The sequence below is a fragment of the Triticum urartu genome, unplaced genomic scaffold, assembly GCF_003073215.2.
Source record: "Triticum urartu cultivar G1812 unplaced genomic scaffold, Tu2.1 TuUngrouped_contig_3490, whole genome shotgun sequence".
NCBI classification, from domain to species: Eukaryota; Viridiplantae; Streptophyta; class Magnoliopsida; order Poales; family Poaceae; genus Triticum; species Triticum urartu.
The window spans coordinates 18,110-30,484 of record NW_024114030.1 but is presented as its reverse complement, the minus strand read 5'-3'; the positions used below and the strand labels follow the sequence as shown (position 1 = coordinate 30,484).

Sequence of the window (12,375 nt, the reverse complement as noted above, 5' to 3'; positions counted from 1 at the left end):
GTCGTCCTCTCCGACGACGACGAGCACAAGGAGAAGGAGATCGACGTCGAAAAATGGCACCGCATCTTCCCCGACTGCGGCAACGACAGGAGATCGACGTCGAAGAATGGCGCCGCATCTTCCCCGACTGCGGCGACAAGGACACAGGGCCGAACCCTAAGATCGGTGGTATGAAGCGGGCCAAATGGATAGCACTCTATAATAGTGATTAGAGTTTATGTTTAGGTTGTGTTTAAGCCAAAGATTAATTTAAATAGAATCTATGTTGAACTTTATGCAAATTTTGGTTGAATATATGCACATTATGTCAAATTTCGGTTGTTTAAATCGAATATATCTTGAACTTTATGCAAATTTGGTTTTTACTCCGTTATATATAGGGGATTAGATGGGTCCAGCCAAAACTTAGTGTAGTAAATATACTCCACTAAGGGTTTACTTTGCCGGATCCTCCACTATTTTGAGGGGTGAGCTGCCCTAACCAAGTCTGTACTTTTTCTGCCCCCAAAACAAATGAAGCCACAAGAAGAACCTATTCGCTCTTGTGAACCAATCTGATTTCTCTTGCATCAGGGTTGCTATGAGCACGCACCTTTTTCCCTACAAGCTGATTAATTAGCTTACCAAGGCCGGCCATCGTTATTTTAAGAAATAATTTATAAAGGATCCCAATAAATCCTGAACGTTCGGATTTTAACATTTCGAACATTTTTTGATGGCAATTTTAGTTGATGCGAGGTGGCAACTTTAGTCGTTGACACATGACAACTTTGTCCCAGTTCATTTTTTGTTAAAAAATTACCATGTTTGCCAACATCACCTGAACTAAAGTTGCCATGAAAAACATTTAGGTTGCCATGCTTAAAATCCGAACGTTCGGAGTTAATAAGTTTCGTTCATAAAATACTCAACCGTTCGACACCGTATGTTGCACGAGGATAACCTTTGGCAGGGGAGGAGGCCATAGTATCAAATAAATTAATAAATCGGTACCAGAAGAAGGCGTTAAGTTCCCATCAGCTATCTTCTACCTCGTCCACTCATGATTATTCACATCATTAATAGTTTCTTTGTTATATAGCTATACGTAGTATGAAAGATTCGTACGGGAGCTTGTAGTATAATTTGAAGCTGGCCAACGTTTGACTCCTGGACGAGGTAGAAGATAGCTGATGGAGGTGTTTTATGGTACCTTCAAATGAATATAAGCCCTCCATTTACTCTAATCTGATGGATACGATTGTTTGGCACTCTAGTATAGATGTCTTGGAGTACTATCATTAAAAGTTGGAAAGTACCACCAGTTCGAGGGTAATTTGGTAATCTAGAATTAGATTGTTAATTCTCCACTAATTAAGGGATATGATCAACATGCAACCGGCGATTAAGCTGGGGACCCATAGAGCAGGACTTCTTCATATCCCCAAAACGAAATCAATACATCAGATCTCAAAAGGGAACGCGATGCGGTGAAATACAAGTATACAACTATTAGTAATTGTGTGATTGTTGGAATTGGAATGAACTGATTGCTAGATCCAGGGGAGGGCTGGGTCGCCGGGAGCACTTGCCGGCGGCTAGGTTGCCAATTTTTTATGCATGTGTGTGATCGGGCCTGGGGACTGAGAAGATTCCCCCGGGAGGATGTGCCACCGGTCATTGTGCACGATCAGAGGCGGCGGCTTGCGCTTGATCGGAAGAGATTTCTTTTTTCTTTTTTCAGGTGATCAGATTAGGAAATTAGATCAAGGGAAAATCTTAAAATTATACCTAAATTACGGAGACAAAAGGCCTAAAGTGCCCTCTGAAATCAACGGTGAGATTTTGTTGGTACTCCCACCTCCATGTAAGGAGTATCAGGGTATTGTAAAAAACCTCATATATTAATATCGCAAAGATATTAATTACATCCAGTCTCTGCAACAACGCAATGCCCAAGTGACATGACGGATGCACATTGCCAAAAAAAGAAGAAACTAAAAAAGAAAGGCTGCGTGCGAGTGAGAGAGAGAGAGAGAGAGGTTCGTCTAGGTTTTGTCCCAACATTGGAGGCTGACAAACTCTACCTGGTGCTCGCCAATGAGCTGGTTAACTTTGCGGAGGCGGAGCCGCCTGACATATGGCGCCGTGCGATGCTAAAGGAAATGGGCTCGGTCGAGGAGAACGCGACATGGTAACCTCCCTACAGGACATTGGCCAATTGGATTGAAATGGATCTTCAAAGTAAAAAAGAACGCCACCTGCGAAGTAGTGCGGCACAAAGCCTGCAACCCCTGCCATACTCCCATGGAGGTGCGCTTGAAGCTCTACAGGTCAAGCATCAGCCCGTTAGCAGATGCGGCGCTTTACCAGAGCCTTGTTGGCATGCTCCACTACCAAAGGTTCGTGGATTCAGTGATGCTGATATGGGACTATGGGAGGATACATAGATGATAGCGAGCACATTGGGAATGTTGTTCTTCTATGGCTCCTGACCGGTCGGCTGGCATCCTCAAAAGCAGGTCATCACTCTCTCACCATGCGAGTCGGAGTACATAGATGCCGTGACGGCCGCCTGTTAGGGAGTTTGGACCGGCCGTCTTCTCGGTGATCTATTGAAGGAAGACCCTCTGTAGGCTGAACTTCGCGTCGACAACAAATCTGCCATACAACTTTGCAATAATCATGTGTTCCACGATCGAAGTAAGCACAATAGCACATTAATCTTAGGTACCTCTTCATTCGTGACTGTGTGAAGAATGGTATGATTGCAGTTGATTATATCAGTACACAGGAGCAGCCTCACAAAATCGCTCGGACATGCGCGCTTCTAGGAGCTGCACACGCAAATTGGCATCATCGAGATCATGCAGTCGAACATCTAGATTAGGGAGGTTTCACTGTTAAGTTTTAGTAACTCTAGCTGGTCATCTACTTTCGAGTGAGTTTTCAGTTAAGTTCAGTTAACCATCGCGAGCTCACAGATTGTGTGTATGCCGATTGGATAAGTATAGGACTGACAGTCCTTCATCCGTAAATCACAGCTCACCTTGTCCAATCATGTGTTCTTCTTCAGCACAGATGCCGGCTGCATTCAAAAATTTGCTCTTATAGTATCCAGTACACAACAAACATTAATACAGAAAAGAACCGAGAGTCCAGTCAATTTTTTAAAATATTCAAGAACAGCGGCACATCAGTAACGTGATTACATACTAATCACAGATTTCACATATTGCCTAGCTAGGTCTGTCTTTTCTCCGTTCAATGGACTAAACTATGGTAGTATAGAGAGGTTAACTATTTCTACACATATAAAACTGCAAGGAAAAACATGAGTGTATTATACTCCGTATAAAGTACGTACACCATTTATTTTTGCGGTTGCGTAGTGTCATTGATCTGCCCACTTAGCTAGGAATCCATGCACTCGATGTCAGGGAGGACTGTACAAATCGGTCGAAATCAGGATATACATATGTATTAGAGGTAAAATAAGATCTTTTGGATTCTAAGAAGTAATTATGGGATTTTCAGTTATCCACATATGTTTTTCTTCTTCAAACTATTATGTTTCTTTGATACCATTTGTTGAATTCAAACCTATTCTGTTTGTTTCACCATATTGGTCACGAGCTCACCATGTGCACGGAAAAAGAAAATCAATTGTAAAAACAATAGCCTGATGTGAAACCTGCCCCTAACTAACGCACATGGATATAGGGCGACTTGCATATCCGATTTTCAATCCGATTTTCATTAGCAAAGTTCAGAATCTGGCAACATAAATTCTTTGTGACCAGCACATTCATTTTTCTGCTGTAAAATCAACAAGCTTGTGGATGTAAATGCAAGGGGAGAAACTATCTTCCTTCTTTTCTTTGAAAATTTAGCTACATAGTGTGATATCTGATCATGGATAAATCTCGAGTTGACTTTGTTTGGATGTGAAGCTTTGAATGACAATGATAATCTACCTAAGACCGAGTAATTTAATCACTCCATGTGTTCAAATAAGGCTAGTATCTATGGAAGCCAAACTTCTAATTATTTTGAAGATTGTTAAACAATACTTACCGATAATTACTGTATCAAAACCAATCGATCTGTCATGACATATATTCTTTTAGTCCATACTTACTTCGATTTGATGTAGCATACTTCCCTAAGAATTAATGTTCAAAACACCCTTGTAGACCATGTTAATGTCCAAGGCACCTTATATTATATTTCAAGGGATGTATTAGTTTGTATTTTTGTTTTAGTAGTTGTGCTAAGTAGCCATGATACTGACTGGGTAGATTACTGTATCAATTTATTAAAATTACCTATGACGAAACAAGTACTCCATACATCAGTCGACATTATCATTTCAAATGTAACCATACCAACACGTGCATGTAACATGTTAGTTTAGTTTACTCAATCGTGCATAAAATAATGCCGAGTGGATCTCATAAACCATGTACGCATTCTCCAATGCCTCTTGAGATTTGCATTTGATCGGCCACACCATGTGGAGACACAGTAGCCATCTAGGTCAAGATCGAATAGAACAAGTATAAACTACTCCCTCCGTTCCAAATTACTTGTCTTAGATTTGTCTAGATACAGATGTATCTAGACTCATTTTAGTGCTAGATACATCCGTATCTAGACAAAAAAAATTTTAGAACGAAGGCTCGCGAAGAGCCCGGTTTTGAATTAACAAAGCCATCAACCGGCCAGGAAATACAAACACACACAAACCCCACAACCAAACGATACAAGGGGACACTCTAGGAGGCTTACAACTCAACGGGTCGCACAAGCTCAAAAAGAATACAAGAAAACAAAGCTCGAAGCTTGTCCTAGCCGAAGACTACAGCCAAACAGCCATCTAAGGGTGAGGCACACACGAGCACGACGAGGACCTGCTTGCAACAAGTGTGGCAAGTGAGCCCGACCAACGCCCAAGTAGAAAGACATCACACATCCGCCGTCTCTCTCGTCGCAGAGGGACCCTTCCCTCTCGCCATGGCTCGCAAGGCGCCATACCCGGCGGACTTGAGAGACTCTCACCCTAGAGCAGGGGACGTGCCAGCTTCGGGACCTGGAGCAGCCGCAGCACACACCACCACTTGAACATTCGAGCACTCCGCGACTGCCGCATCGCCACAACCTAGAACGCCGGAGAGCTGCAGGAAAACCACCAGGTGCAGCTACTGAAGAAAGGCAACAGAGGCATCAAGTAAACCGGCAGGCCAACGAGGAGAACCTCATGCCACCGCCGTCACTGGACCACCCAAGCCACCCAAGCTCCGACCTTGAACCCCTCACCTGAGCGCAACCCTCCCCAGGCGGCGCCCCCAAGGAAGACACGACGCATAGCGCGCCGTCGCCGCCCAATCCAAGCCAGATTTTGGGCTTTCACCCGGGAGGAGGAACAGGGGTGGAAAGGGGAAGGACCTCCGCAGCACCTCCAAGGGGAGACGGCGTCGGGGACGTCGATGCTGCCAGGCCGGCCAAGCCGGCCAACGGTTTCCCGCGGCCCAGGACCAGACCACCGAACACCCACCCACATCATATCGGCACTCGGGAGGAGGCTGGCGAGAAGCGGCGGGGACGAGGGATACAGGGGAAAGGAGCCACCCGCAGATCTGACAAGGAGGGGAAGACCTCCGCGCCACCGCCGCCACCCGCCGTCGTCTCACCACCCGCGTGGTCGAGGCCGCCGGCCAGAGCACCCCGCGAACGACGTCGGCCGAAAGGCGCCGCCGCCTCGCCAAGAAGGGCCGCCGCCCCAGATCCGAGGTCCTCCTTGAGGAAAGGAGCGGCCGAGGCCTCGCCGCCACCATCACGGGCGGCCGCGCGAGCGGATCCGGCGGCTTTCTCAGGTGGAGAAATTTAAGACAAGTAATTCGGAACGGAGGGAGTAGCTAGTAGTCCAGTACTAGGAATTTTGTAAAGGTTTGCACAGGAATCTCCCCGTACAACAGAGCACAGATTATTATAGCTACATCATTGATAGGCTCTTTGTTATATAGCTATATCATATGAAAGATTCGTACGGGAGCTTGTATAATATATATATTTGGAGCTGGCCAACTTTTGATTCCTGGACAAGGTAGCAGGTAGCTGATAGGAACTTAACGCCTTCTTCTCGTACCGATGAAATTTTATCAATTTGTTTGAGACTATGGCCTCCTTCCCTGCCAAAGGTTATCCTCGTACAACATGTGGTGTCGAAAGGTCTATGGTTTGCATTATTTTTGGAGTAGCATGTTATGAATTGTTCCTTAATAGGCCAGTGCTAGCCGTCAGTCGGCCGGCCCAAATTTGTGCCGGTCACCGCGTAGGCGTTGGATACGTGCATGTATGGCTGTTAGATCGGGGCTTCTCGTGTCGTTTTCTCTCCCAAAAACAAATCCGACAACGCCAGCGGAGAAAAGGAGCAGTGGGCCGCCAACACTCGCCATGCGGGAGTGAACGACCAACCTCGAAGCACCGCCTCCAACATCGCTGGTTCGCCCCCCTCGCCGACGATCACTGCATCCCATGTGTTTCTCGTTGGCTCCACGCATGCAACACCAAGCGCCCGTAGGTTGCAGTCAATATGGCGATGGTCGCAACTCCGGTTAACAACGGGGCGGAGCTCCGGTGGCGGTGGACGCCGGCCACAGCACCCATGGACGAGCTCGCAATGTACCTCCCTCGGTTGCTGGTCACAGCAAAACCTCCCTCCGCTCGTAGCAAACATCGACAACGGTTGCAAAAAAAAAGAGTCATCATCGTACGCCACCGCTCACCGCCTCAGCAAATCGGCTCGCCGGCTCCATTAAAAAAATCTCCTTCGTTGCTGAGCCACCAACACGTGCTCTCTAAAAAATGGGACACGCAGCCAGCCAGCCAGCCACACCTTAGGATCTGCCTACATCTTACAGCGCGCGCTCAGCCGGCCGAAACTTCGGCCGGCCAGCCGTATTTAGTCGTTTGCCTTCTTAACAAAACGATGGCCGGCCTTGGTGAGCTAATTAATTAACTTTTTTTGAGCGGTAGCTAATTAATTAGCTTGTAGGGACAAAGGTGCACAAGAGCGAATAGGTTCTTTCTCGTGGCTTTATTTGTTTTGGGGGCACGTAAGAGATCGAAAGAAAGAAGCTCAAAAGTACAGACTTGGTACACTAAAAAAAATTTACAGGCTAGGTTATTTTGTAAACTTGATTTCTCCCCATGTATGTTCAAGCATCCGATGTTTTGTGATCCCATCCACGCATTCAATCAATGATAGACCATCTGATGTTACGTCCCATGTGCGATACATAAATTGAATTTCTCTGTGACGCACAAGGAGGGAATCAACTCCGAACTGATTTCATAAACCAATCTATGGTTGGATGGTTAGGAGGACAGTGTTATCCCCAACCCATCAGAGTTCGAGTCCAAGACTTGCGTTGGTGCTCACATTTTTCTAGATTTATTTCAGACTTTTCCGCAATGTTCGTTCAGTAGAAGGAGATATTCCCGTCGACTACGAGGCACCTGTGGTGACTTCGTCTATCTCAAGATGCTATGTCAGCTCAATCTCTCGGAGACCCTCATAGGGAAAGGGTGTGTGGGTGTGCATTCATAAAAATAAGTGTATGCTCCTGTATGTGAGCGACTTTGATTGTATTGTGTTAAAGAAACTCCAAACCATTTCCACTAGAGAAATCATCACAGAGGACAACAAAAATGATACTTTGGGCTATAAATTACGAGGAAAATAGAACACCAACCATCGCACTAGAAAGTTTGCTCAATACATTGAACAAGCTAGTTAGCCATGGCTCAAGTTCTTCACAGCCTCCATGAGCCCCAAGTCCTTGTGCTCATCGTATGCCCTCTTATCCTCCTCCTCCTCATCGTTCGGCTTGCCACATCCACGACAACCACAAGGAGAGCAGACAAGCTGCTCGATAGACTCCCATCGCCTCCCTACAAGCTCCCTCTCATCGGCCACCTCCACCTCGTCGGTTCACTGCCCCACATTTCCCTCCGCAGTCTCGCTGAGAAGCATGGCCCGGATGTCATGCTTCTACGCCTTGGCGCCGTCCCCAGCCTCGTTGTGTCGTCCGCTCGTGCAGCCATGGCAGTTCTCCGCACGCACGACCATGTGTGTGCGTCCCGGGTGCAGTCCGCCGTGACTGACGTCCTCTTCTATGGATCAACTGATATGGCCTTCTCCCCATATGGGGATCACTGGCGCCAGATTAGAAAGATTGTCGCAACACATCTTCTTGGTTCGAAGAAAGTTGGCTCCTACCGTCTCGCCCGTGAAAAAGAGGTAATTGGTTTCTGAGTACCAGTTTCTGCAATATGTCACTAAGAACAAGATTTTTCTATTAATGTGGACATAAAAAAATTATATCGTGAAAGTATTTATTTTCAACACAAACTAGTAACAAGTTTTGAATATATTAATCGCCAAATATAGAGAAGAAGTTTGATTCCAGCCAGGGTTGATATATTGTCGACTAGAGAGGCTACTAGTAACAAACCTTGTGGTGGTTACTGAGCTCCAAGTAGTGTTGACTTTGTCTTTCCGTGTGAAAATTTGTAATTCATGGTATACGATGATCCCTATTGATCATCCACTCATCCATGGCAAAATGATCGACAGGTACAACACACTCTGGCGAGGATCCGCGAGGCAACCGCCAGGAGCGATGTAGTGGACCTTAGTAAGCTGCTTAGCTCGTTCACCACTGATATTGTTTGCCATGCTGTGTCGGGCAAGTCCTTCAGAGGCGGCGGTCGGAACGAGTTGTTCCGCGAGCTGGTAGAGACTAGCTCGATGCTCATAGGTGGGTTCAACCTGGAGGACTACTCCCCAAGTTGGCAAGGCTGGACGTGGTAAGGAGGATGGTGTGTGCTAGGGCGGAGAGAGTGAAGAAGAAATGGGATGACTTGCTTGATGAGATCATCAACGACCACGCCAAGAACACGATGTTGGACCATGAAATCAAGCAAGACGGAGAGACAGATTTCATCGATGTATTGCTCTCCATTCAACAAGAGTACGACCTCACGAGAGAAAACGTCAAGGCCGTGTTGGTGGTATGCATATCATACTTATAAATAACCCCATATTTAGATACATATAAAATTAAACATAACTAATATATTGACATGTAAAAATGGTGGTCTCTATTTTCGCAGGACATGTTCATAGGTGGGACGGACACATCATTCATAGTGCTGGATTGTGCAATGGCTGAGCTAATCCAAAATCCGGAGGTGATGACCAAGCTCCAAGCTGAAGTGAGGAGCGTAGCAGAGGGGAAGGAAATGGTTACAGAAGAGGATCTGAGTGGCATGATCTACCTCAAGGGTGTTATCAAAGAGACGCTCCGGCTACACAGCCCTGTGCCGCTCTTCCTGCCCCACCTCTCCACGGCCGACTGCGACATAGAGGGATACACCATACCGTCTGATACCCGTGTGATCATCAATGGATGGGCTCTAGCAAGGGACCCTGCCTACTGGGAGAGCGCAGAGGAGTTCATGCCCGAGCGCTTCATGGAAAATGTTGGAAGCACCATGATTCATGACTTCAAGGGAAGCAATTTTCATTATTTGCCTTTTGGGACTGGACGAAGGGTGTGCCCAGGTATGAACTTTGGAATGGCGACTGTTGAGATAATGTTGGCAAACCTCATGTACCACTTCAATTGGGACCTACCTGCAGGGACAGTAAAAATCAATATGGAAGAGTGCTTCGGCGTCACAGTAGGTCGCAAGGAAAATCTCATTCTTGTCCCGGCACTTGCGCAAAAACAAGTTTAATCGGGATCATGCTATATAAGACTGCAACCTATGTTGGATGTATGGTTGATTACCTACTTGTCAGATTGCAATCACTATTGTTGTATGCATAGATATTGTGCCTTTGTTGTAAGCATTAACATATGGGTTTCAGAGTGCACTATGATATATTGAAATAATGGGTGTGGTGTCGGAAAAGGCCGAGGGAAAAAATTGTTTACACGATCCCATCGCTGGCATGCAATCATCGCTGAGATGGACCTGGAGCTGCTCGTTGTTGCACTAATGGCAATCTCTCCAAGTTCCCAGCAGCGCTGAGCTGTTTTACATTATTTATGTGGCTTGCAGGTACAGTTTTGATTTTTGGAGTTGTATAAGTATTTCATGTAATGAGAGCCGAAAAAGACCAAAAACATATTGCTATTTTTTACTTTTTATTACTTTAATCTTTTACAAAAAATGTAATATGAAATAAAATTAGGAGTCTAAAACATTGTGGACTCAATCAGTAGTTTCTATTTGCTATATTGTGCACATCTTAGAAGAATACTATGTAAGTTGCCTGAAATTTAAAGTTGGGCGAGTCAATTTTTTAACCGTTGATTCTTTTGTCAAGATTTGTGCTATTTTTTTCCTTTTGTCAATTTTCAGGGCTTCCGGGGCTGAAGATTTCTCTATTGTGCTTGAAATCCGTTACTCATTGCCTATTTTTTCTATTTGTATTAGTTTTTCTTTCGTTTATGTCTTCTTTTCCATTCGGTGGTCTTTTTCTATCTTGGTATTTTTGGGATGTTGGGTGTGTGTGAATGAATATTTAATATTATATACTTGTTCTTTGCATATTAGAAAAGGTACAATTTCAATGCAAAACCATGTGCAAGGATATTTTCTCTTGAAGCGTAATACCGGTGCCCATAATTCATTCACAAAAAATCCACTATTATATATTCTTGTATAATATAGAAAAGCACATTTTTTGTGTAAACTGTGTGCAAATATTTTCATTATTTTATTTCATTTTTCTTTATTCTTAAAGGGTAATATCAATGTCACTAATTCATTCTTTCTTAGAAAACTTCATTATTTTGATTGGTTTAAGTTGTTGTTTCATTTCCTTTATTCTTGAAGAGTAATACCAATGTCACTAATTCATTCTTTCTTAGGACTTCTTTTTGTGAAAATTCTACTAATGTATAGCTTATTCTTGCATATTATAAAAAACATAGTTTCTATGTAAATTTTATCATTACTTGTTTTATTTAATTTATCTTTGTTCTTAAAGGGAAATACCAATGCCACAAATTTATTCTTTCTTAGACAGCTTCTTATTTTTATTTTGTCTTAGTTTTATTTCATTTGCTTCTTCTTTAAGGGTAATGCCAATACTAATTCATTCTTTCTTAAGAAACTTCTTTTTGGTAAAAAAAATCCACTATAATATACTTATTTTTGCATATTTAAGGAAAGCATAATTTCTTTGTAAATTTTGTTATTATTTGTTTTATTTTTACATTTCTTTCTTCTTAAAGCATAATATCAATGTCAGTAATTCATTCTTTCTTACTCCCTCTATTTCTAAATATAGGTCTTTTAGAGAATTCCCTAGGGACTACATATGGATGTATATACACATATTTTTGAGTGTAGATTCACTCTTTGCTCTGCATGTAGTCCATATTGGAATCTCTAAAAGGACTAAAATTTAGGAACGGAGGGAATAGAAACTTCAGTATTTTGATTTGCTTTAGTTTTTATTTCAATTTCTTTCTTCCTTAATGGTAATACCAATGCCACTAATTCATTTCTTTTTAGTAAAATTCTTTTTTGCGAAAATTCCGGAATTGTATGCTTATTCTGCGCAAATTGTGTGTAAATTTTGTCATTATTTGTTTTTTCTCTTTCTCCTTAAAGGGTAATACCATTATACAAATGTCACTAATTCATCTTTCTTAGAAAATTTACTTATTTTAATTTATTTAAGTTTTTATTTCATTTCTTCTTTACGGGTAATACCAATGCTACTAATTCATTCCTTTTAGGAAAATTTGTTTTTATGAAAATTTCACTAGTATAGGCTTGTTTATATTATAAAAGGTGCAATTTTTGTGTAGATTTTGTGTAATTTTTTTTGATTATTATTTTCCTTCTTCTTAAAGGATAATACCAATGCCACTAATTCATTGTTACTTAGAAAACTTTATTATTTGATTTTGTTTTACCTTTTGTTTAATTTTCTTCCTATAGAAAACTACACATATTATAGGCATGCCCACTCCTTTCATCATACTCATGTGAAGATTAACTGAACTCTAACTGTGTATATATAGGCAGACCTCGTAAAGCGATTAAGTTTCATTGGATCGGTCGGTCAAAACTTACACATACACGGTATATCTATTAACTCCAACACTTTTGTGTAGTTTCCATGATCTGTTCAACAAAATATACTACTATAGTTGGCTAGCGTGTGCGCTGGAGTAGTATTTCGCACGGAGACAAATTTTGGATGAAAATTTGATGTTCAAATATGATACATTCGTGAAGGTTTTTCCCTTTCTTTCTTTTTTTGAATCCTAGCGTATCAAAGGAACAGGCTCCAAGTGAGAGTAT

The 12,375-nt window shown here is 43.0% G+C and overlaps 1 pseudogene; it reads left to right on the top strand.

Moving 5' to 3' along the window:
* Positions 1-8,014: 8,014 nt before the first annotated feature.
* LOC125527291 lies at positions 8,015-9,786 on the top strand (annotated as a pseudogene).
* The last annotated feature ends 2,589 nt before the right edge of the window (positions 9,787-12,375 follow it).